The sequence below is a fragment of the Ascaphus truei genome, chromosome 4 (genome assembly GCF_040206685.1).
Source record: "Ascaphus truei isolate aAscTru1 chromosome 4, aAscTru1.hap1, whole genome shotgun sequence".
NCBI lineage: Eukaryota > Metazoa > Chordata > Amphibia > Anura > Ascaphidae > Ascaphus > Ascaphus truei.
The window spans coordinates 312977710-313003669 of NC_134486.1; the positions used below are offsets into that span (position 1 = coordinate 312977710).

At 41.9% G+C, this 25960-nt stretch overlaps 1 protein-coding gene across 3 annotated transcripts in view; it reads right to left on the reverse strand.

Moving 5' to 3' along the window:
• Positions 1-25960, reverse strand: part of HTR1E (5-hydroxytryptamine receptor 1E) — a 120851-nt gene that overhangs the window by 22166 nt on the left and 72725 nt on the right. Inside the window, exon 2 of one of the 3 annotated variants that reach the window (XR_012801149.1) lies at positions 3729-3819. The exons of the other annotated variants lie outside the window; for them this stretch is intronic. The gene's annotated coding sequence lies outside the window, so the exon portion shown is untranslated. Of the gene's footprint in view, positions 1-3728; positions 3820-25960 lie in introns of those variants that run through there. 3 annotated transcript variants of the gene reach the window in all.

The following is a 25960-nucleotide window of genomic DNA, read 5'->3' on the forward strand; positions in this document are numbered from 1 at the left end:
TGGCTGCCAATCCAGAACAGCTCCTCGTGCTCCTCCAGGCCTGCCTCTGCTTCCTATTGGTCAGCCGCAGTATATACTACCTGTCTTACCTCTTTCATATTGCTCGACATAGTATCTCTTTGTGGATGCCTACTCTGGCTCTCTCTTATCTTCGCTTATTAAGGTTACGACTCGACTTGGCGGATTACACTCTCTGGCTCTAAACCCCGGCTCCCTCTTGACTACGTGGCTTCTCATGTCCCTCGATCTTAGCTTGGACCCCGACCTTTCAGATCTCTCCTATCCCTGACCTTGGCTAATGGCAACGACTACGTCTCTTCTTTTACCGGTACCAGCAAGTATTGCTACAGCTATTTCCACCTGGCCTGGCAACACCAAAACACCACATTCCAGACACGCTCCTTCTGCTGCGGGTGCATGCACATATACGTCCCCACCTCAGTATAAGGGACGGGGCTGGTCTGCGGGCAGCACAGGCGTACCAGTTCCCTGTATGCCATAGAGACGCTAGAGTGCCATCCCTCATGACATGGAACACCAGGGAATGTCCTAGTGAACTCATAAGTTTAAAGTAAACTACATTCAATAGTTAGTAAATTGGCAGTCCCATTGGCTTCCTTAGAAATATTTAATCCCCTGCAGAACCCTTTGAGTGCATCATTGAGTAGCCATCACGTCATGAGGTCTGGCACTCCAATAGCCTCATGACGAAGTGGGCATGTCATGGCCTTTCTGCTCAGGCTGGCAGAGGAGGACACCACCTCTTCTGTTCGCCTCATTGGCGATGTGTTCTTGATGTGCCAGTGGGACTGTGGCACTCTAGTGACATGGCCCGCCCATGACTCAGAGGGTTAAAGTAATAATTATACTAACTGTACTCTACTGTTAAAAATGTATATGTTTTCATTTTCTTCAGGTCTGCTAAATTCATGCAGAACAGCTAATTATGTGTATCTGTTTGAATAATGATGGCAGCATAATAATAGCATGATACTATCAAACACATTGATTCACAGTAAAGACCCGGACTCTGTCACTGAGTTGGAAGCAGGGCAACCAGATTTAATTCTTAGTGTCCCTTGTGACCTTGGGCAAGTCACTTTATCTCCCTGTGCCTAAGGCACCAAAAACATAGATTGTAAGCTCATCTGAGCAGGGACTTGTGTCTGCAAAATGTCTTTGTAAAGCACTACATAAAACTAGCTGCACTATACAAGAACAAATTATTATAATTATTATTAATAAAAAACATGTTTCATTTAGTTGCAATTGGAATTGACTAATCCAGTCAAATTATTGATTGTTGAAATATTAAATAACATATTTAACTGTTACCTATCCATTTACCATAACAATTTATTTGAATCAGTTTCACACATATTTTGGATGTTAACAGTTGATCTAAACAATATGTTTATAAAGGCTTTGTTAATTGAATGGTGCAAAAATTACACAAACAGCACAAGTAAAAATGACTTGCTGAAGAATGTAGGTGTTATTTCCCACTAGTGTACAGCGCATGCACTTGTAGGAAATTAGCTTATAGACTCTTCTTACGGCTTCTGTATTCCTTTTAACTACAGTACCGCATAGGCAGTTTAACACAGATACAAATATACTATTTTTTATTAATGCAACAGTTTCAAATGGACTGCCCACTGTGGTCCTCCAAGGCAAACAGTATTTAAAAAGTAATATAGGAATAGATTTAAGAGCAAATATTTGTAAGTGAAATATTTTTATGTGTACAATGTTTAATATATTGCATATCCCCAGCAGTACAGATCCCCATCTCATCAATATAACTCAAACGTTATAAGCAATGACTAAATGTACTAATAGACTGCTTAGTCCTTCAGCTGGTCATACTCCGGGGATATATGATAAACAAGCCAAATAAGGAGTGACGTGTTTCTTTTGGTAACAAAAAACTACAAATATGATATGGCTGCGGGGGGACCAATGAAAAGCGGTGACATCAACTCCTGATGATGTTGCGGCTATACATTGACTGCTGGAGTGAGACTGATCCCGTCAGCCATTTTGTATCCATCAAAAAAATATCTGGAGGGGCTATGGACGTCGGGGGGACAATGGGTTAGCTCCAGGTACACCTTGGTTCAGGTAATATTAACATATATTAAAAATAAAAAGTAGTGCAAATTACTGCTTGATAATGTGAAAATCTCACAGTATGCATGAAAGACTTTTGTTGTTAGATGTTGTGTCATATCACAGACTCCTATCTTTTGTTACGAAAAGTATATGCAAATGAATTGTGTTTTGAATACAGTGAATATTTTTTTTTTTTTAAATTAATAATACTATAAATATCAATCAGTTTGTCAGCTACATGTTTGCAGTTTAATGAACAGGCCCATTAGTCTTACATATGTGATTAAAATATGTGTATATCATTCAGTTTATGTAATTGATGTCACTCTGTATCCCGACTGCACTGCGCTGCAGAGGATGTTGGCACTTTACAACTAAATAATAATAATTATAATAAAGTATTGCTTTGCCCATTGCTCACTCTTCACAAAACGTTTGCAGAAAACGACTATTTATCACAGTTATCATGTACCGCAACATGTATTCCAAGTTCAGTACTACAGGTAACTTTATACTGCTCATCTTTCTTAACAGCCATAGGGCTGTAAACACTGAACCTACTGTACATTGATCCTGTTTGCTCCTCTTTTTGTCCCGTTCATTTACAGTAGCTCCCTTTAAAGTGTATAGGTTATAAAACTCAGTTGGGCACGAGGAACCTGTATGTTTTTAATTCTTCATAAGAATAAGTAGTGCCGAATTTTGTTAACATAGCAAGAGCTCCGAAGCTCTCTATTGCTTCCACCATCACACAACTATACAATGCCATAAAGCAGGAGTGCACAAACTTTTCAGTCTGTGGCCCCCTGCTTGCTCTCCCCCCCTGCTCGCGCCCGTCTACTTACCTTGTCTTCGGCGTCAAATGATGCTGCGGGGTGACGTCACGTTGCCATGGGAACGTGACATCACGTGACCCCACAGCGTCATTAGACACCATGGCGACGCGTTGCTGAAGACAAGGTAAGGGAAGTTGCAGAGGCCACACGCAATGCCCTGGCATTTAATTTGAATGCCTTAGGGAAGAGCGCAAGGCCTCTGCAACCACCACGCCCCCCCTGAAAACTCTCGTGACCCCCCTGCCATAAAGCACAGCCGTAATGTGCCTTTATTAAAACAGTTTACATTATTTGTGTTCTGTAAACTGCAGTAGATGTTAGCACAATGTTTATATTACTGGCACAATGAGCAACATTAACAAATACTACACAGCCCATATTCTTACTCCAAAACAATATGGGATAATGATAAATTCCCATCCCACCTGTTCCTAGCCCAAAAGATTAGTTCAATCCAGTGTCATCATGTGAGAACATACAATGAAAGACTTAAACTGAGATTGATGTACATTACACATTGCGTGTAATGCAGCAAAAGGGGTTTACAGACACTCATATTGCCTAATTTATGATACCTTTAATTAAAAATCATCTACAGCAAACTTTACATAACAAGACTAACACAGGTTTTATGTTACATCTCAAATCATGACACTGAACATCTTTGTCCTTTCAGTGGAAAAATGGAAATCCATATAACTACAATAAAAAAAAACACATTCCAAAGTTGTCTAGGGAACTAAATGAAGAGGCTAATTACAGAAAGTCAAGCAGCCTACCAATTATGTTCTGTATCACCTGCTGCTTCCTCTTTGCCTCAAGCTCTCAAAGGTCAGAGAGTGGATTTTTGACCATACTTTGCTTCTGGCTTTATTTGCCGAGAGAGAGGGGAGAGAGGGGGAGAGGAGAGAGGGAGGAGAGATATTTTAGTAGAGTACCAAGCACTATAAGTATCCCCTCCAACCTACCTCCAAATAACATGGAGAGACACCTGTGCTCAAAAAGGCACACACCATAGAGGCCTGGGAGATATGCTAATGAAATATGCAAAGTATATTTAAATGGCTCATACCCCATACGTAAAAGATTTCCATATGTTAAGTTAGCACTGCATTGCATTAGGCCTGCCTTACCTAAGAGTGGCTTTTGCTCCCTCCAGACACTGAAATATGGGTGGGTTGGGAGACAGAGACAAATATTTTAGTCGAGTCCCAAGCACTATATATATGTTATTCCCTTGATACGATAAAGCTAGGTATGCATGATGCACGCTATCTGTGCATCTCCTGGTAATGAACCAATGACTGAAAGCAGCAATATGGGCTTCTGGGACATGTAAGCTGAAATAGGGACACATTAAATCACAGGCAATTAGTGCAAAGGGTCAGAGGGAAGGGAACCAGGAACCGGAGACAGTGAGTAGAGCACGAGGAGACCAGAGCTGGATAGACCCTGTGGAGAGCATCCCCTTTCTCAGAGAGGAGCCTTAATGCCTTTAGGCTTGATTAAATGTGACACAGGGCCAGTCTGAGTCCCACTGAGAGTGGAGATTAATTGGAGGGAGAGCAGTACCTGGTGCATTAAGAGCTCCAACAGTGTGCTGGCACCATCAACTCTAATAGAATCAGGTGAATTACCAGCCAATGAGAACATAATTTAGGGTATATATATCCCTACTAAGTAATAGAATGTCACTCCTGATGAAACCTATGTGGTGAAACGCGTAGAGTGACGCTCTATCCCCGAGACGGCCAGAACCCCAGGAAGTGGACGCGGCAGATGACATCACTTCCGGTGTTTGGAACGCACCGGTGGAACGCACGCCACGAGAGAGGGGAAGCGGAGATACCATCCACCCGGCCGGAGAGATCCATTGAGATCTAAATGCTTAACTATATTTGAAACCATGTGAGTGTAAACTTGTTTTACTTACCTTCTATAAATTATACATACAGTCTGCACTATGTCCAGTTGTATCTTTTATTAAGGTTCCTGGGAGTCCATATATACGGGGCTACATTGACTTCTGCATCTCCTGGAGACTGAGTGACCAATAAGAACGCCTTAAAAGATACCTTTATGTGCCTGCAAAACCTCACATGTTTGTGAGTATATATATTGAGAGCAGTGTCATCTTTATTTGAGTTTATCCATTTTACTTTAACAATATTGCACTATCACCATTGTATTCTTCTTTACATATATTGCGCTTCCCGGAGACTCCATCGCCTACTATACTACATGAGGATTGACTGAGCAAACCTCAACTGGGTCACAGCTGCATCTTCTAATATGTTTGCATAAGTATCACTGTATTTTTTACACCATTATTAATGGTTCATATCTGAATATTTAGAGCGCCAAATTTTGATAAGTTTCCTTTGTATGCACCATTAACATAAGTCTATATACCCAGGATTGGGGGACGCGAGTCATGTTAAGCTAACGCAAGGCCGTACTAACTTAACATAGCGTTAAGCCTATTCTAATGAGATTACTAACAGCCGTTATTGTTTGCATACATTTAGCTTAGTGAATACTATCACGTTATTTGCCTTGATTTCACGGAGCTCTGTGGATCTGTCCCTATGGTTTCAAGATCAGACAGCCAAAAATAATAGCATTAGCTTGTTTTTCTCACTAAATAAGTAAAGAGGGTGTGAAGAAATTCCATGTGTTGTCATTTCTTTTCCAGTCTAAAATTGTTGATGGTGGATAGTAGGCCTGTCTTACCTAAATATGGGCTAGCTTTTGGTGATCATCTCTTTTACTTACACTTGCTTGGAGAATGTGTTGGATCAGATAATTTGTCCACTTAATACTAGGATCAAACAACTCCTGGCACAAACTCTTTATGCCATGACTGAGTAAAATGGATCACAGTACTCTCAGACGCTAACACCAATCCATCATACTACAAATAGCTGTGGGTGCCTTGTGTGTATTCAAGTCTTCTACTGTTTACCTCTGCTTAGGATCAGCAGTGCATGTTTATTGTACCCATCTTCTCATACCGACATTATTATACAGACTGCATAAGGGAAAACAAACGAAGAGGATTTGTAACCTTCCTGCTTGACAACTTACTGTAATACTGAGCTAGGAAAGAAGCCATTTGTACATAATGTAGGATGGAATTTACTTAAATGAATATAAATTGTTGACATTCACACCATAATATAGGCATATTTTACATTACACAATTGTATTCAGTGAGATGAAAACCACCTGGCCCAGGAGAACAGCACATTTGGGTTCTAACGCTATAGTATGGGAAATATACAGCAGCAAGACATGTTCCTTTTTGAACAAAACCATGGATTCTGCAGTAGTTAATCTTATTAAAAGAAAGAGCAGAAAAGTGCAATCTCCATAATGCAATCAGTTCTTTAATAAAAGGGATAAAGATAGAGGGCAAATGCACCCACATGGAAATGTAAATAAAATTGCTTATCACAGGCAGGCTGAACGTATATTCACGAGGCATCTGCTAGTGGGTGAGGATACTGTCCATGTGTTTGTCGAGTCTCCATATTCAGTATTTCGCGTCCTCTGTTAAGATGTACAGGCATACCCCGCATTAACGTACGCAATGGGACCGGAGCATGTTTCTAAAGCGAAAATGTACTTAAAGTGAAGCACTACCTTTTTTCCACTTATCGATGCATGTACTGTACGGCAATCATCATATGCGTGCATAACTGATGTAATAACACATGTGTAACAGGCTCTATAGTCTCCCCGCTTGTACTCGCGAGTGTACTTAAAGTGAGTGTCCTTAAACCGGGGTATGCCTGTATATTTCCGTAAAAACAAGGAGCTTTATCTGCAAGTGCTTCTCTCTTTTTATTTATTTGTACATATCTCCATGGATGTTCATTCAATCTAGCATGACTCAATTAGCACATTTATCTTGTAATCTCTATTTTCTATCTATTCCTAAAAAACAAAAAACAAAACAATGAACGCAATATGTGTTTTGCCAGCATTTTGTAAGTTCTGTATTTACACAAATGTACAATGTTTACATGCTTTATGGTCCATATTTAATGAGGAACCTTCCAGGATCGGAAGGCACTTTATGGTCCATTAAAGTAAATGGGCTGTAATGTGTCTTATGGCCTCAAAGTGCTGGAGTTGCAGTGCCAACTATTCACTTTTTGAGCTAGTTGGCTGAGTAAATTCAAGTACATTTCAATAACCTTCATTATTCACTGGTGTGCATTGGTAAATAGCCTAAACTATTATCTGCAGGAAGCAGCCTGCAGAAAATACTTCCCCCTTCTTTTCATAGAGGATTCTTAGAATGCATTATATTACAAATCTACAAAAGAGCAGACAAGATTGCTACAGGTTATTGGTGTAAATATTTTGGGTAACTTATTGGTGTCCCTAGTGATATCACAATTTTGAGCTTATTCTAGTAGCTTGGATAAAACCACTGCCAAATTGAACAGTTGGCTTAACCCTACCTTACGGTCTGACATTTGTGTTATCACGGTATTCAGAAAATCAGAAACCATAAGGTAGAAAAATGCCAATACCGTTCGGGATGGCAGTGTCCTTATCTCAGCCTTTCTCGAAGTTCAACCGTGCGATCTGCCTGCAGTCTGTAAGGAATGCACAGAGACGGCTGCATCTCCCTGAACAGCTTTTACAGTATTGTAGCAGGGGTATCTGGAGCTGAACCACATTCATTTCAGCCTCGGGGACCTCGGCCTCCCCAGTTACAGGCCCTGGTTTGGGGTGCCAGTATCTCCTGTGCATTTAAATTTCCCGGTCACATGACGCGGGACAATTAAACAATGCAGGGAGATACTGCTACCCCATATCGGGGACTGTAACTCGGTAAGCAGGGGGTCCCAGAGGATGAAATGAATGCAGTTCAGCTCCGGAGACCCACTGCTTCAATACCGTGTTATTAAAATCAAATAAAAACAGCTTCTTTATTTGAAGGGGTTATGTCAGAGTACCTGGTTTCTTGGGATTAGACAGGTGGGTGAAGGGGGTAGTTGCCCAAGGGTGGGTGGTTAGGCCTACCGAGATGTCACAACTTTCCATAAAAGGAAAGACATCACATGGAATATCTACCAATCTTATTGGTTGGTGTACCATGTGATGGCTTCTCCTTTGTTTTCAGAAGTGACGTCATCCTAAAGGGAGGGAAGCATATGCTAGCCGATTGCCTGGCTTCCCTCTCTTTTTGATGGTGTTACATCCTTAAAATAAATGGAAGCTGCAACATGGTACATCAACCAATCGGATTGTGGGTTTACCATGTGACAGTCAAATGTGATGTCACAGGCCTTATATAAGGCCTGTCCCATCTCAATTGTGTCTAAGAAGCCATTGAAGTAACATCTGGACACTTTGGATTACAAAGAAGAAATTAAAGAAGATAAGAAGTAAAGAAAGAAAAACTTAAGAACTCACCAGACTCCTCTTCAATCAACAGAGGACAATGGACTTCTTTGCATCAGGCTGTTGAGCATTGCATCGAAGGTCAAGAGATGGTTCCGGAGTAGGACAAGGGTGAATCCATCAAAGGTAAGAAAAACATTGATTGTCTTTTAATTGTGTGCTTTTTTAGGTTGCCCATTGACTGGCAATGTGCTTATCTATGCCCCTTTCTGGGAATAAATAAGCACAGTGACAATGACAGTGACATTTTGTGGCAAATACTTGTTTTTATTTAATTGTTATGTATTGTATTTTTTGTTATGTTTTTTCTTAGCTTGCCCATTCATTGCCATTGTGGCAATCCATGCCCATTTTGTGGGCATGGTTTACCAGTCACAATAAATTGGTTTATTGTCCAATGCTTGTTTTAATTTAAATGTAATGTGTTTTATTTTGTTGTTCTTTTTTTAGATTGCCCGTTTATTGCCATTGTGGCAATCCAGGGATCCCCTGCTTCCCGAGATTCAGGTCCCGTTATGGGGTGCCGGTATCATGTGCATTTAAATGTCCCACGTCACATGACCAGGACATTTAACGGGGCCTGTATCTCGAGAAGCAGAGGGTCCCCGGACATGAAATCAATGCGGTTCTGCTCCGGAGACCCCCTGCTCACGTACACTAGTATTAAATGTTTTATTAAATCCCTGCGATCACTGGCAAGCTATGCGCAGGGAGAGGCGGCCCACCATATCGCTGCAGATCCATGGGTGAGAACTTTTGAGAGAGGCGAATATCCCATCGCTGCTCCTCGCCAGTTTTGGTCATTTTCCTATCGCAGGTCTTCAGAGTCTTTCTGAATACCGTGATAACCACACTGATAAAACTGCTGGCGTAACTGGCCCAGCGAGATGTTTTATGAAGGCTACTAGCATAGGCCCCTATGTCTTGCCAGGTAAACCTGTTTATGCAGTGTAATTACACAAACTGAAGTGATCAGTTTGACAGTAGAAGCTTTAAATCTTTAACGTGACATCTGTCAGTATCTTTTTTCCATAATTATCTAGTCAGTTGGAAACATCAGCATTAGTGCAATATAAGAAAATAGCAGTGACTAAGCTATCCCATTACTTTTCCATTTAACGAGCACCAATACTGTATACTGTATGCTGTAAAGGTATGGTAGCTCTCATTGCATAATTTTGACAGAAGAAACATGTTGATATTGCTTTAGTCTTGCACTGATCTTTTGTATGACTGTTTCTTTTGCTGAATACAGTCTCACTGGGAGAGTCAGTGATGTTCTATATCAGGGGAGCGCAAACTTTTCTGCTGCGCCCCCCTTATCTTCCCTGCTTCGATGCTCGCGTCCCCCCTCCCTATCTTAGACCTGCTTCATATGACACTGCGGTGTCACGTGACATCATATCACGTGACCCACGGCGTTATTTGACGCGTGTGATGTCACATAACCATGCGGAATCAGAGTGCCTGAACCTCGGTAAATATAGCGTTGCAGAGGCCACACGCGATCCCCCGGCATTTAATTTAAATGCCTTGGGGAAGAGTGCGGGGCCTCTGCAACCACCCGCACCCCCCAGAAACATCTCCCGCCCCCCTTGGGGATGCTCCCTCCAGTTTGCGCACCGTTGTCGATATTATACTGGCTCTTAGTAACTACCAAGTCAAAGGGAAAATGCTCATACAAATTATATCTGTAAGTTAACTACATATCCAAACTGGCAACCACTATTTGAATGAAACATTATGCTCTTTGCTACAAACCGTTCAAGGTTGCTATACAATAATACATTGATGGACAACAGGTGGCCACTTACGACCCTTGGGGGATTCACCTGCTGCTCCCAGCCGTTGGCCACCACAATAGCTAAGTATAGTTCCTACTCTCCCCAGTGCAGAGAGCAGACATGATGCTGGTGTGAATTGTAGCTCGGGAAGCAGAAGACACCGGGAATTGAAATTAATGAGGTTCAGCTCCGTGGACCCCCTGCTCCTTTCCGCCTTTCTTCTTGATCTTGTTCTAATGACATTAAGCCTTTACAAATAAAACATATTGAAACAGGAAATTTCTGATCTTTTTTTTAATGTATTTATTTTTTAAAAGCACTTTTTGTAATTTCTGCAAAATAAAAAATATATTGTGATAGATATGTAGCCTAGCCTCTGGCTGCTACTTATTTCCCTGGGCCCTACCAGTGTAAGCCCTGTTAGGTACAGGCAGTGGAAGGGTTATTTCCTCCATAAGGCCTTGCTTGCTATTGCAGCCTTAGATGCAGTAGCTGTATCTAAGGGCGGGCCTAGCAACAGACGAGAGTGCCAACCTGGGGGAGGTACTGGCTGGGTTTCATGCTGGATTGTGATGACCTGTCAGTATCTGACCTGCTCTGTTATGGGGCAGGGTTAAAGCCCAACCCCTGGGTAAGTGGGCGTGTCTCTTTTCTCCCTCTGTGGAGTGAGCAACAACTTCCCTGTGTCCCATAAGGGAGCATCAGGAGGAGTAACATGCAGGAGGAAGCTTGGATGGGCCTCAAGCCTTGACGTGACCTTCTTAGGGGATGCAAGGAAAGTGATGTACCTGCTGTGTAAGATCCTAAATTACTTACTTTACTTTCCGCCTCTTCACCCATGGATGGGTATAGGCGACTTCCACGAAAACTTCACTTTAAAAAAATCCATGCTGACTGGAGGTGCTGCAACCAATGAACAAAAGGTACCATGTAAATCCTGTTCTGATGATTCCCCACACCACCGCGAAGTGCTCAGCCCTCCTGTTACCTCACAGGTATGCAGACTATGCACTATTCTACACCAAAACACTAGTAGCAGACCAAATCTCACTTAGGGTGGGGGTAAAGGGGCTACAGTTAATTATCCAAATATAAAGTACAGCATTGCAATGCATCAATATACAGTAGTGTTGAACTGGGTAGTGATTTAAAAAAAAAAAACGGGTAACGGGTACCCGGCCAAAATCAATGGTTCTACCCGGCCGGGTACCCGGCTACCCAGTTTGACACTTATCTGCAGGGTGGCAGCGACACCTAGGACAAGCAGCAGCGGTCCTGTGGTGGTGGCAGCATCGGAGGTGTCTTCAGCGGCTGCCCCAACAGTGAGCCTCGGCTCCTGCCCGCCCCACCTCCGCAACTCTGCTTCTCTTCTGCCCGATCTCCGCTCCTCTTCTGCTCCCTCCCGCCCCAACTATGCTCCTGCCCGCCCCAACTCGGCACCCACCCGAACTCCGCTCCAGCCCGACCTCCGCTCCCGCCCGACCTCCACTCCTCTTCCGCTCCCCCCACCTTCGCTCCTCCTCCACTCCACCGACCTCTGCTCCTCTTCTGCTCCTGCATACCCCACCTCCGCTCCACTTCTGCTTCCGCCCGCCCCAACTCCGCACCCGGCCGACCTCCACTCCTGCTCCACCTCCGCTCCCCCTCCGCTCCTGCCCGACCTCCACTCCCGCCTGACCTCTGCTCCCTCCGACCTCCCCTCCCGACCTCCGCTCCTCTTCCGCTCGCCCCACCTACGCTCCAACTCTGCGCCTCTTCCGCTCGCCCCACCTTTGCTCCCGCCCGACCTCCGTTCCCGCCTTTACTCCGCTCCTCTTCCGCTCCTCTTCCGCTCGCCCCACTTCCGCTCCTCCTCCACTCCACCTCTGCAGCGCACCTCTTCCGCTCCCCCAACTCTGCTCCACCTCCATTCCTGCCCGCTCCCTGCTCCTCTTACGCTCGCCCCACCTCTGCTCCTCCTCCACTCCACCTCTGCAGTGCATCTCTTCCGCTCCCCCAAACTCTGCTGCACCTCCGTTCCCGCTCGCTCCTCCTCTGCTTCACCTCTGCTATTGAATCCTGCTGTCCCACACTGGCTGAAAGGTAAGTAATAAGATTTTCAGCTACTCTAACATTACCCAACGCCGGGTATTAAGCAGCGCCAAGACCACTTCTCAGTTCCCGGGTCCGGGTAATGTCCGGGTAGCTGGAAATGTGCCGGGTAACGCCGGGTACCAGGTAATTCCGGGTACTCGGTACATCCCTAATATACAGCACACTAGACATACAGTAGATCAGTTAGCATTACAAGATCACTGTCTACAGCACAATCTGCATTTTAATGATTTTAACTGCACAGATTTAAGAACTTTGCATGATATGTGTCATGTTCACTCAAATCAATATGGCTGTGACAGAGTCACTGTCCTTATGGACTAAAGAGCTAGAAGTGTGGATAGGTTCCAGTATGCAGCAGGTTGAGCTTGCTGCACCTGGCACCAATTAAAAAAAGGAAGTAGCCTGCACAATGTGAGTTAGCCTTTCCCCAGGAAGGTAGAGAGACTTCTCCCCAGCTAGGACCCCAACCCAGGATAAAAAGATTGCTACGAGCTGGACACAGCCTGCTCCCCTGAACCGGCGGTTCTGAAGGATTGAAGGAGCGACACAAAGATCCTGGGATAGGAATCTCCTACAAACAGATAAACCATAAATAATACTCTACAATGTTAAAAGTCTGTTTGCTGCTGCAATTTTAGACAAGAGACTTTGTTATTGTACTTTGTTTGTGGAGCACTTGTTTTGGGGGTGGATAACTAGATTAGCTGGCTGCCCAGTAGATAGGGCTGAAGAAGTTGAGTTAGTTTCCCTAACGGGAATAGGAATTGATTTCACGTTTCATGTTTCCTTAAAGCGACAGTACCCTGAGGGTTATTAGGCTGGTGGATAATAAAACCACTACAGTTAAAGTTTCATACCGTGTCTAGCGTCTTACTGACCCTGCCGCGAGGCCGTCCTGCCACAATGACAAAACGTACACATATTTTGGGTACATGGACATTCTTTAGTGCAGGTGTGGGGAACGTCAGGCCCGAGGGCCGTATAAGGCCCCCGAAATCATTTGGTCTGGCCCTGCTAAGACAACTGTTATAACCGGGGTCACCCAATTTTTTTTAAATGGCCGCCGCGCGCCCGATCGGGAGGTGGTGTGAGGCGCCGGCAGCCCTACACGATCCCCAGCAGCCACTGTACTACCCCCAGCAGCCACCGTACTTCCCCCCCTCTCCCCCCGCAGCAGTCCCCGCACTTCCCCAGCAATGTGGCTTAATTTCTGTGTTACTTTACAACAGGGGTGCACAAACCTGTGCTCGCACCCCCCCTAACCTAAAATCCGGCATCAAATGATGCGCAGGGTCACGTGATGTTACGTGACCCACGATGTAATTTGACTCGCGTTGCCATGGTGACACGTCACATGACCCCGGGCATCGCTAAAGACAAGTTAGTGCGACACTGCAGAGGCCTCTCGCGATCCCACGGTACTTAATTTATATGCCGTGGGGCCTCTCCAGCTGCCGCACACCCTTGCTTTACAGTATTGTATGCTGGTGATCAGTTATTTTAATTACTGTACATGTGCTGATACAAATCTCAAAATATTCTTCAAAAGTCCAACTCTGCTCAAAACGAGTATTGCCACATTTGTAGGCTTTGCGTTGTTCAAAGTATATTTCTTCCAAGTGAACCCCACCCAGTCAGGATCGACCTATACAAATAGGGAGGGAGGGTGTGTCCAGGAATCCTCCCATTTGGGGGATGTGAGTGAAAAGTTAGGTGAAACAAGGAGTATAGGCCCCAATATGACCTACTGTACTATTGTGAGCTCCATGCCATGACCTTTTCAGTACTGTAGATAATCAACCTTTAAAGATGATTTTGATATAATTCAATATGTTGAAAGACACAGACAAAATACTGTACATTTAGTGTGCAGTACTGTACCAGACAAAGTTATAAAACAAACTTGCAAGTTTCTAACCATTGAAACAGGGTGGGGGGTGGTGTAGGTAAAGTGATCCTAGATGCAGCCCTCTTCTACTCTCTTCCTTCTTCCTCCTCCCTCTGTGAGGTTCTCTCCTTGTCGCCATATTGCAGTTACACAGTGTTTCAGAAAGTTTCTTGTGCATTTATTGCTTGGATTTTATTTTTTATTTAAATAAATAAGCACAGCTACTGAACACTTTGGTCAATTTATGAAGCTAGGAATATTATGTTTGTCAAACATCATAGGGTTAATACTGCTTACAGCCACAAAGTCAAGGGATGGCCCAAGATTTTGCCCAGCCCATTCCAAAAACACATCCTCCATGAGCTGTATAAAACATGGATCCACACTGTTAATTTTGATGGCTGTTAATCTCAGAAGTAGAGTTTCCCCTCACACAGTCACAAATTTACTTTTCAACCCCTGATGTTACACCTGCTGTACAGACCAGTCTCAGAATGTCTCTCCACCATATTATCCAGGATGGCCTCCGCCGACTCAAACTTAACATGTCTAAGATGGCGCTTCATACTTCCTCCCAAACCAAGCCCCTTTTTAGTGTATATTACTGTTGACTGGACTTTCATACACCCAGTATCACAAGCACGCTGCCTAGGTGTCACATTTTGACTCCTCCCTCATATTCTCCTCCCACATTCACAATGTAGCTAAAACTTGTATTTTTTTCCCACCATAACATTGCAAAGATACTGTATGCTGTGTCCTCTGTCACTCTACTGCTAAAACTCTAACGCAGGCCCTCATTCTCTCCTGTTTCAACCATTGTAATGTTCTACTGTCCGGTCTTTCTGCCTCTCAGCTGTCTCCCTTAAAATCTGTAACCCCCCTCCTAAAGGGTTAAGAACATGTCTGTTATATGCTGGGCCTCACCATGGGTTGTTATGGTGATCCAGACATTACGTAGGGATATTTAAGGAGGAGGCACTATTCTAGAAAGTTAGGTTCCCGGAGATCAAGAGGATAGAAGTATGTTTATAAAGTAATAGCAGAGACCAGGCCCCTGTTTATTATGTTGTAGATAGGGACAGTATCCTATAAATTAAAATCCCCCAAAAAAGGAATGCAGTCATGAATATTAAAGGAGAATAAAGAGGAAAAAACGAGCGCACCACCAAGAGTGGGTCCCAAGCCAATGTATTTAAAAAATCTTTTTTATTGATCCATCTTAAAAGTGGAGGTTAACACCCTCCTACGCGTTTCATGTAAAAGTACACTTTGTCAAGGAGTACTTTTACACGAAACGCGTAGGAGGGTGTTAACCTCCACTTTTAAGATGGATCAATAAAGAAGATTTTTTTAAACACATTGGCTTGGGACCCACTCTTGGCGGTGCGCTAGTTTTTTCCTCTTGTTCTCCTAGACCAGCATCTCTTCATCTGGCTGCACGCCTATCAGGACATTGGAAAGGGCATTTGTAAGTACCATTCCTTATTCTCTTTGAATACTTATTGTGAGTCAAGGAACCATCCCAATGAGGGTTTGATTGGGGTTTTCAACCTTATATCTTGCCCTTCAGGGATTATTGGTCTGTCTGGGGACTTAACTAGAAGCATCATCTTATATACCCCCTTGTCCTATCCTGTGTATTTGCTTATTGCATACATTTCAATACTGAAGGGATTCAGTGTTGGAGCGCCTTTGTCACTTAAACCTTTGAACTGAATAGTAAAGGAATATGGCACGCCACAGAGGGCCTCAGGAAATAGGGTTCCTGTGTGCTGGTGGATCGGCGCTAATATTACTCAGTGTGTATGGCAGTTCCAAATCAGGCAAAAAAAAGTATTGGGAGACCCACCAGGATTCCCGTAGGGACCCAAAGTAATCAGATTAATACCGATGATGGTTCCAAAGCAACAAGGGGGACCGGGTCCCACACTTACTCAGAGCAACTAAGTCAAAGAACTTCCATTTGAGTGTTGAGTGGGAACTGATGGAAGAAACATTCATGTATGTCTATTATAAAAATGATAAAAATCCAAAGATACAGGACGAAGTGGCACTCATGTGGTCTTGTGAAAAGGTGGCAAATTTATTTCATGATGATCGACGTTTTCGATCCACTTGCGGGCCTTTCTCCAGATACTGTACATTGCAAGTGAAGTTTGTGCTATAAATACCCTCACGGGAGCCAAGAAGTGAAAAGAGCACCAAAAGTGCAATGATGTCAGCGGTGCAAACTAATGTCACCCTGAACGTACGTTGACAGTGTGTGTCGTGAAACATAAACAGGTCTTAAACAGACAGTACTAAACGCAGGATACAAAAACTTAATAAAAAATATTGTAAAATAAAAAAAAGTTAAGCACTCTCGTCACACATATTTAAACTGTTAAATGTTAAGACAAAATCTATAAGAATGCATATTTAATGTAGTCTAATATTCACATATAATAGACATTAAATTACACATGCAGGGTGTCATATTTCCACTTATTAGTGTGGCAAGTCAATATATGTTAATTCATATTATCCTGCATGTGTAGTCTCACGTCTATTATATGTGAATATTAGACTACATTAAGTATGCATTCTTATAGATTTAGTCTTAACATTTAACCCATGCAGAGTATCCATATACTGTATACCACAACAGTATAATCTCCCTAGATGCTGGGTAGGGAGGGTTACAAATTTATCCTAAACGCTACTGCTAAAATCACTTTGCTCTCTCCTTAATCTGTCTCTCCTGCTGAAATTCCTCTCCTGGCTTCCTGTTAAATCCTGTATTACACACAATTCTCACCTCTCATTTAAAGCTGCAGTTCAGTCAATATCCTGTGTGTGTTTTTTTTAATAAATTAGTTCTGTAGTAAGAAAAAATACTTTTAGAATTTTCTGTTTTTAAAAAAACAATTTTGAAAGACCAATTTTCTTATATTCTATTTTAACAACCATTTGCTAAGGCACTGCCCCTTCATGTCTTGTGACAGGCCCTGGCACACCCCTTTGTCAGCCTTGCCCTCCCTCTAGCACATGTCAGTGCAGGAGTGCTCATGAATATTTATGAGCTTCCACTGAGTGACAGAAGCAGAAGAAAAACATATGCCATATCTAAAGATCTTGCTAAATTTTGCCGATCAATACATGGAGAAAGAATTGACTGGCAGGTATACAGTTCTTTAGGTAATTAGAGATTGCCCACATTAAACTATTGAAGTAAAAAAATTAATTAAAAAAAAAAAAGACTGAACTGCAGCTTTAAAGCTTTACACTCTTCTGCCCCTCATAACATGTCCGCTCTAATTTTTCACTATTCACCATCCCAACTCTTGAGTTCTGCTCAAGGATGTTTTCTGTCTACCCCTTTTGATATCTAAAGTCCCCTCCCTCGAACTTTTCCCACTCACTTCCCCACACCTCTGGAATGCCCTTCCCCCTCAATATGTGACTAGAACTCTCTCTCTCCACCTTTTTAAGACCCATTTTAAACACACCAATTTTATGAAGCATATGGGTAGCTCCGTGGCTGATGCTAGACACCTCATACATCAACAGTGACCTCTTGCAGACGCACTTACCAGAAGACCTTCCTACTGTCTCTGTACGGTCTTCCTACTGTAGCCATGGCTGGGCCAGCTACCTTGATTCCTTCCCTGTCATGTAAATTCTAGTAAGATCCAGACTGTGACAGGCTAACCTGTAGGGGTTTCCCCTCCTCCTACAGCCTCTTTGAGTGGCAGAAGTGGAGATGACATTGGAGTCTGTGTATTGCCAATAAGGATGCAGATCCTGTGCCCTCCCCTTTTGCACCAAAGAGGAGGTGTTATATATTATAGAGATGAACCCAGCCCTCACAGGGTGGGGTTCAGGCATTCCCTCTTCCCCGTCAAAGGATGAGGATGAAGGAAGGCTTGGGTTTAAAGGTAATCAGATCAAGTTATAAAACAAAAATCAATCAGCAAAGAGAACATTTGAATAAAAAGATCAGACATACACTGGCGACACGTTTTATTCTTATTGGGCTAGTTCCGCAAGCCGGGAGATTTCCCGGCTTGCTAGCCAAATCCCCTCGGCGTGCCACACGTCACCGATGCGCGGTCACGCTTCATCGGGTGCCTGCGCCCCATGCGCGCGTGCCCTGGTGTCCCGCGATGTGGGGGATGGCGGTGGGGGGTTCCGGGGGACCCGGCGGACCCGGAGAGGGGAGGGGGAAGCCCCGATCGGACGATCGGAGGACCGCTCCTCCGAGGCACGGGACACCCCGGCGCGCGCCCGGTTACTGTCGCGGCCGAGACCGGGCAAATGTAAGAATAAACTCGGCCGCAACAGTATACAGATTTAAAAAATCAAAGGAGAGAGAGGGAGTATGTGGTATGATACCTTTTATTGGACCAACAAGTAGTTAATATGTTACAAGCTTTCCAACCTCTCAGGCTCCTTCATCAGGTATGGCAGAAAGACAGACACAATATTATATACAGTGTTTGTAAGAGTGCTATCTGGTGGCAATGGATGTTGGGAGGAAGTGGAAAATAAGATAAGGTAGAAAGGGGTAGCTTAGTATGAAAAATTAAATTAGTAGAGACATAAAAGGCTCTTCACCATTGAAATGCAAAAGCAGCCAAGTCTTACTGTCTAGGCCACTTTTGCATTTCAATAGAGAAAAGCCTTTTATGCCTCTGCTGTTAATTGTTATACTAGGCTACCAGTTTCTACCTTTCTACTCTTTTTGTTGAATTAAATACATTTTTTCTCAAAACCATGGAGAATATTTATTAGTAGATCTCATTTGTGACATGGCACAAAGAATGAGCAAACTAACATTGGGGGGAAAAAAAACTAATTATTTTGAATGTTTCGTTTCAATTAATATTTTCCTGCAGTTGTTTAATGCACTGTGTAACTAACAAAAATGAATTTCACTAGTTAAGTACATAGAAGAAACTGTTTTGCCGCGGGCGCATCTCTTGAATATCTGGGTTGACATATTGCACTGAATCATTCTCCTGATCTACAATATGTCACTATATAACTTAATTGATGTAGCTCATCAAATCAATGTATTTCGTGTGTCACTGATGCATTACCAGGTCTTGTGGTGTGTGAGCATATGTTGAAATGCTCTAGAATGTATAATGGAAATGTAATTCCTGTACTTATCTGAATATCAAATATGTATGTGATTCAGTAACAATTTAATTTTACTCAAAATACTGTACAAGCTACATGTGAGGCTTTATTTTAACAAAAGTATCAATTATGCTTCAGTGTCTCATTGTACTTTGGGCTATGCTGATTAAAAGATGCAAGCTGTATCTGTCAGCACAGATGACTATTAGTATATATAACATGTTGCACCCTATTCATTAATTAAATACATGCAAAAAAAATGCCTAATGGAAACATTTGCTTTTCCAGTTGTCTTATATAGGATCCACAGCTCCTGGTTTTGGAATAAGGTAACAGGCAGACTCTCTCTAGTATGTGGATATGTTAACATGGCTATTTGCATTTATTGTAAGTACTTGAGAAGGACCTTTTAGGAGGTCATTTATCAGTCTCTCCCAGATGAGAACCTGGGGCAAAACAAACTGCCCAGATTTAGGGGGGAAAGTCCCATAACTATTGAACAAGATTTTCTTGCTACAGTAGATTAAATCTGGTGCAGTATTTTTGCACCTGTGTGCCCTGAGATTAGACAGCATAAATGACTCAATCATTGTAAATCAAACATTCATATTAACCTGTTAACAAGCATGCAGGGCTGCAGCAAACAGAAAACTATGATGTATATTTACGGACTCCAAGACAGGACAAAATTAGCACAACAAAATCAGAACCAGAGTTATAAAAGAAAAAGAAAATCCAGTTAATTTTGATGGAATTCCTATTCTTTATAACAAAGCTGCTACTTTATTTTGCTAGAGATTTTCAGCTGGGAAACTTTGATAAACAGCCCACTTAAAGTGTTTTATGCATCACGTATACTTGCTTACCAAGAAAAGTGTGCATTTTGTTTTATTATCCAACTATCTTCATGGGAAATACAATAGGAAAATAGCTACTCTTGTAATATTTCCGGTCAAAGCATATATACCAAGTATGGGTTAGCAAAAAACAGCCCTATACAGGACATTCTATAATTGAGTCCACTAGGTTCTAACTACTACAGTACTAATACATTTATCATCTCATTCTTTCTACATTACAAAGAATAACCTGTCAATGTACATTCCATATCACTGTGTGGTTAATGCCCCAACAGTTTTCTCAGCTTTCTCCCCCCACACTTCAAGAGAATATATAAGTATTTTACTGTGTATTTCTGTCATGTTGGATGTAGCATTGGGCTTCTCTGTCGTCTGTTGTATACATATGCCACGCTCAATAGCATTCCATTTTGACACATATACATATATATATATTTTGTGGGGGCTCAGGGGTTCCCAAAAAGAGCTTACTGGGGTTCTGTGTTTTGTTAACCCATTCTCAGCTGTTCCAGCTGGTGGAGGTTAGTGGCTCCTCCTTCCCAGGTTTTAAGCCCGCCCCTCCCCACTTCCCTAGTTTGCAAGTGCCTCATTCTGCTGGATATAGACTCACTGTGGTCTTTCTCCCTCCTAATAGAGGTAAATGAGAATTTTAATCCTAATAGAGGTGTATTAGTATTTTATCTGGTAGTGTTAGGACTTGCGAACAGGTGTCTGCCTTGACGTGGCTCGCAAGCTTACAACGCTTTGGCCAAAGGGTTAAACTAAATGACCCTACTTCAAGAGAATATATAAGTATTTTACTGTGTATTTCTGTCATGTTGGATGTAGCATTGGGCTTCTCTGTCGTCTGTTGTATACATATGCCACGCTCAATAGCACTCCATTTTGACACATATACATATATATATTTTGTGGGGGCTCAGGGGTTCCCAAAAAGAGCTTACTGGGGTTCTGTGTTTTGTTAACCCATTCTCAGCTGTTCCAGCTGGTGGAGGTTAGTGGCTCCTCCTTCCCAGGTTTTAAGCCCGCCCCTCCCCACTTCCCTAGTTTGCAAGTGCCTCATTCTGCTGGATATACAACGCTTTGGCCAAAGGGTTAAACTAAATGACCCTACTTCAAGAGAATATATAAGTATTTTACTGTGTATTTCTGTCATGTTGGATGTAGCATTGGGCTTCTCTGTCGTCTGTTGTATTCCCCCCACTCTTGCAAGGATAGTGAGCGGACAATGCGGGGAATAAGTTGGTGACATGTGGCTATGGCAACCCATATCTGGCCTGTGCCAAAGAAGAGAACAGTGAAAGATGAAGAACAATACAGGGTCAAACACAGTTTGCAGATGGAGTAGAACGTTTTCTAATCCAGAATGACGTACAAAGGACAGCAGCCTGCACAGGTAATGGACCAATGAAGGTGGTAGGTGAAAGACCAGTGCTATGCGCAGAGATTGGTGAAAAGAAAAATGACGACGTGAGCCTACAGTATTAGTCGTAACCACTATACTAAATCTGTTAAGTTCAGTAATAGCCTACAGTATTAGTTGTAACCACTATACTAAACCTGCCAAGCGAAGGATGCATGCCAACATTACAACTCTGAGCACATCATACATTTACATTACTGGTGTGCATAACAGCAATTCATTATAATCAACAGCCTCAAGCAAAAAATACATCCCCCTCCAAAAACTTGTTAATAACCAGAACACTGTGCAGGTGGCTCTCTCTTTGATAGAAGGGACTATTATAGGAAATCCCTTATAACAACATGACTAAAACACAATTACAGATTTCAGAGAAAATACAATACATAATACTTTTTGGAAAAGTCTATCTAGTTATCTAAATGCTGGAACTGTTTCAAATGTTATGTTGGCTAACAAACAGAATTTAGAAACTCCCAAATGTTTTCAACGTTTGAATGGCCAAACAAAAATAATTTTACTTCAAATTTTCTTTCAAAATCAAAATTGTGGAATAGTTCAGCATAGGAGTAAGGGAGTAGGATAAAGGGGCTAAACTAAAAGCAAAGTGTGAAAACAAATATTATTGGACTGTGAAAATGGACTGTACTTTTCAAGGTGGAATCTGACATAGCTGGCCAAAAAACAACCTTTTGTAAACCATGAATTCACTTCATTAAACGAATCTACTCATGCTGTAGGCAGAGGTTTATTGTAGGAACCTCTGAATGAGGGAGAATTTCTCAATCAAGTATTATTTTTTACCCTTAATCAACACTGTCCTTATCAGAGAGTCAAAGATTAGAGGGAGGAGCTCTGGCAGTTACATCAGGGAGTACCTAGAGCTACCAAAGATCACGTTTTAAGGATATCCCTACTACAGCACAGGTGGCTCGGTTGAGTCATCTGTGCTAAGCAGGGATATCCTGAAAGCCTGACCTGTTGATAGTTCTTGAGGACTGGAGTTGGTTATCCCTGCTCTAGAGGAAACCAAACCCTTCTCAAGTCTCAGCTCAACACAATTACAAAACAACTTTAAAGGAGCGAATTCCTCCTAGGACCAAAGTGAAGTAAGTATTAAACACATTATTTGCCTCTGTGTTTACCAGGGAAGAATCAATTTCAATAGGAGTGCCACAGAAAGAAGACACAACCTCTATATTAACGAACAATTGGTTTAACTGAGGAAATTGTTCATAGGCGGCTTGATAAAATTAAAATAAGGCACCTGGCCCCGATGGCATACATACAAGAGTTCTCAAGGAGTTAAGCTCAGTAATAGCCAAACCATTAAATTTAATATTCAAGGACTCCATTTCCACAGGCTCAGTACCACAAGATTGGCGTTAAGCAGACGTGGCGCCTATATTTAAAAAGGGAGCTAGATCACAACTGGGGAAATACAGACCTGTAAGCCTGACTTCAATAGTGGGGAAGCTACTTGAAGGTTTAATACGGATAATATTCAGGAATATCTAATGGAAAACAAAATTATTAGTAATAGTCAGCATGGATTTATGAAGGATAGATCATGCCAAACTAACCTTATTTGTTTCTTTGAGGAGGTAAGTAGGAATGTAGACCAGGGTAATGCAGTTGATGTGGTCTACTTAGATTTTGCAAAGGTTTTTGATACGTTCCACACAACAGGTTCGTGTACAAAATAAAGTAAATTGGACTTGGTAGAAATATATGCACTAGGATTGAAAACTGGTTTAAGGACAGACAACATAGTTATCATAAATTGAACTTTTTCAGGTTGGGCTAAAGTTGTAAGTGGAGTACCTCAGGGATCAGTATTGGACCACTGCTTTTTAACTTGTTTATTAATGACATTGAGGTTGGCATAGAGAGCAAAATCTCCATCTTTGCTGATGATACTAAATTGTGTAAGGTAATAGAATCAGAGCAGGATGTAATTTCTCTCCAGAAGGACTTGGAGAGACTGGAAATGTGGGCAGGTAAATGGCAGATGAGGTTTAATGCAGATAAATGTAAGGTTATGCATTTGGGAAGCAAGAATAAACAGCCAACTTACAAATTAAATGGGGATACATTAGGGGAATCTTTGAAGGAGAAGGATTTAGGAGTGCTTGTAGACAGCAGGTTTAGCAATAGTGCCCAAGGTCATGCAGTAGTTGCAAAGGCAAACAAGATCTTATCTTGCATCAAACGGGCAATGGATGGAAGGGAAGTAGACATTATGACCCTTTATAAAGCATTAGTAAGACCACACTATGTAAATATGTTGTACAATTGTGGGCACCACTCCTTAGAAAAGACATTATGGAACTAGAGAGAGTGCAGAGAAGAGATATCAAATTAATAAAGGGGATGGACTATCTAATTATGAGGAGAGGCTAGCTAAATTAGATTTATTTAAGAGGGGATATGATAATTATATATAAATATATTCGGGGTCCGGACAAGGAACTTTCAAAAGAACTATTCATCCCAAAGACAGAACAAAAGACACAGGGTCATCCCTTAAGGTTGGAGGAAAGGAGATTTCACCAGCAACAAAGGAAAGGGTTCTTTATAGTAAGAGCAGTTAAAATGTGGAATTCATTACCCATGGAGACTGATGGCAGATACAATAGATTTGTTCAAAAAAAGGTTTGACATCTTTTTAGAAAGGAAAGGTATACAGGGATATACCAAATAAGTAAACATGGGAAGGGTGTTGATCCAGGGAGTAATCTGATTGCCAATTCTTGGAGTTAAGAAGGAATTTATTTTCCCCTTATGAGATATCATTGGATGATATGACACTGGGGTTTTTTGTTTTCCTTCCTTTGGATAAATATACTGTAAGTACGGATATAGCATAAAGTATCTGTCGTCTAAATTTGGCAAACTGTAGGTTGAAATTGATGGACGCATGTATTTTTTCCCCCAACCTTATCTACTATGTAACTATGTAAGGGACATGTTTAAGGGGTCTAATCTGGGTAATTGATATTGTTTACTCAAATCTGACACCTCTAAATATTCTTTTAAAGTTACACTTGGGAGGGTTTATTTTCTCTGGCAGTTCCCTTTTTGGGTGATTTCACTGTGTATTCAGCAAGTGCTTGTACAGTCAGTGCCCCCTCGCCAAATCTGTATTTATTTTCAGATAAGGACAGGGTGGGATAATAGTGAATAAAACACTTGGGGCCTCATGCAGTAAGCGCCGATAAGGCTTTTATCGGCATTTTCCCGCCAAATTTGCATTTGCTATTCAGTAAGCGCCGATAAGTGGCCAAAATCTGCATTTTTTCTTCCCAATAAGAATTTATCGGCACTTTTCGCCACTTTTTCAAATCGGCTGTATTCTAGTAGCTCCGATCAGCTTATCGGTGCTGATCGGCACTCTAAAATTGAGATTTCTACGGCAATTTGTCCCGCCAACTAAAGTTGGCAAGTTGGAGGGGAGAAGGATCGGCAACGTAGCCGGGACGGCACTTAGAAAAAATAGCTCATCTCTACATCAATGGAGTCAATGTAGCGGGGACTTATAACTTTATAGGAGTGTTTACATTCTATTGCTCATAATAAAAATGTGCTTGGCATTACAGTGTCGATGTGATTCACTTCATCGTGTCACCGCTTACGTTTATTATTGGCAGAACATTGTACTTGTCTATGTTATCATGTTTTGCGTGTCACATTAGTCTTAATGTTATGATATGTCAAGGGAAACTCCTGTAGTAAACTCTTAAAGGAAGAGGTCACATAATATGAAACATGTTACTTAAGTGTGCTTCAATTTATTATATGATTTTACAGATTTCACACATCTAACAGATCCAGCATATAGTAATGTTGGTATACATTATAGAATGCTTTGAATGTGTAACGCATGATCCAATGTAAATGTAGCGTTTTTTTTTCATGTTTACATGTAGTTTGTGACCTCCCTCTTTTTATGACGTCTGCAATTGGACACTCAATAACATTGCATGTTTACATTGTACACGATGCATTGTAATCAGTTCATGCTAAGTTATACACAGATCTATAATAGTTACTCATTTTTAGACAATTGAAACATAATCAATAGCAAGTATCCTGATGGCATTAAATTATACATATGCACATTAGAATTAGTTCATGTGAACATGTGACAATAACATGCAAAATTAGACATGTTGTAACGTAGTATTTCAACGTCAATGTCATGGTTGTATCCTAATGAGATGACTGAGTGTTGCGTTCAGAAGTGGTACATGCATTACACATTCCAGGAATACTTGTGAATAAATGGTTGTACCAAGCTTAACGTTACATCATTGTCAAATATCACGATTGCCTGGTGAACACACATAAATAATCCGTTTAATTCGTACTGTATACCCGTTTGGAGTTAACAACTTGGATATGTTAAT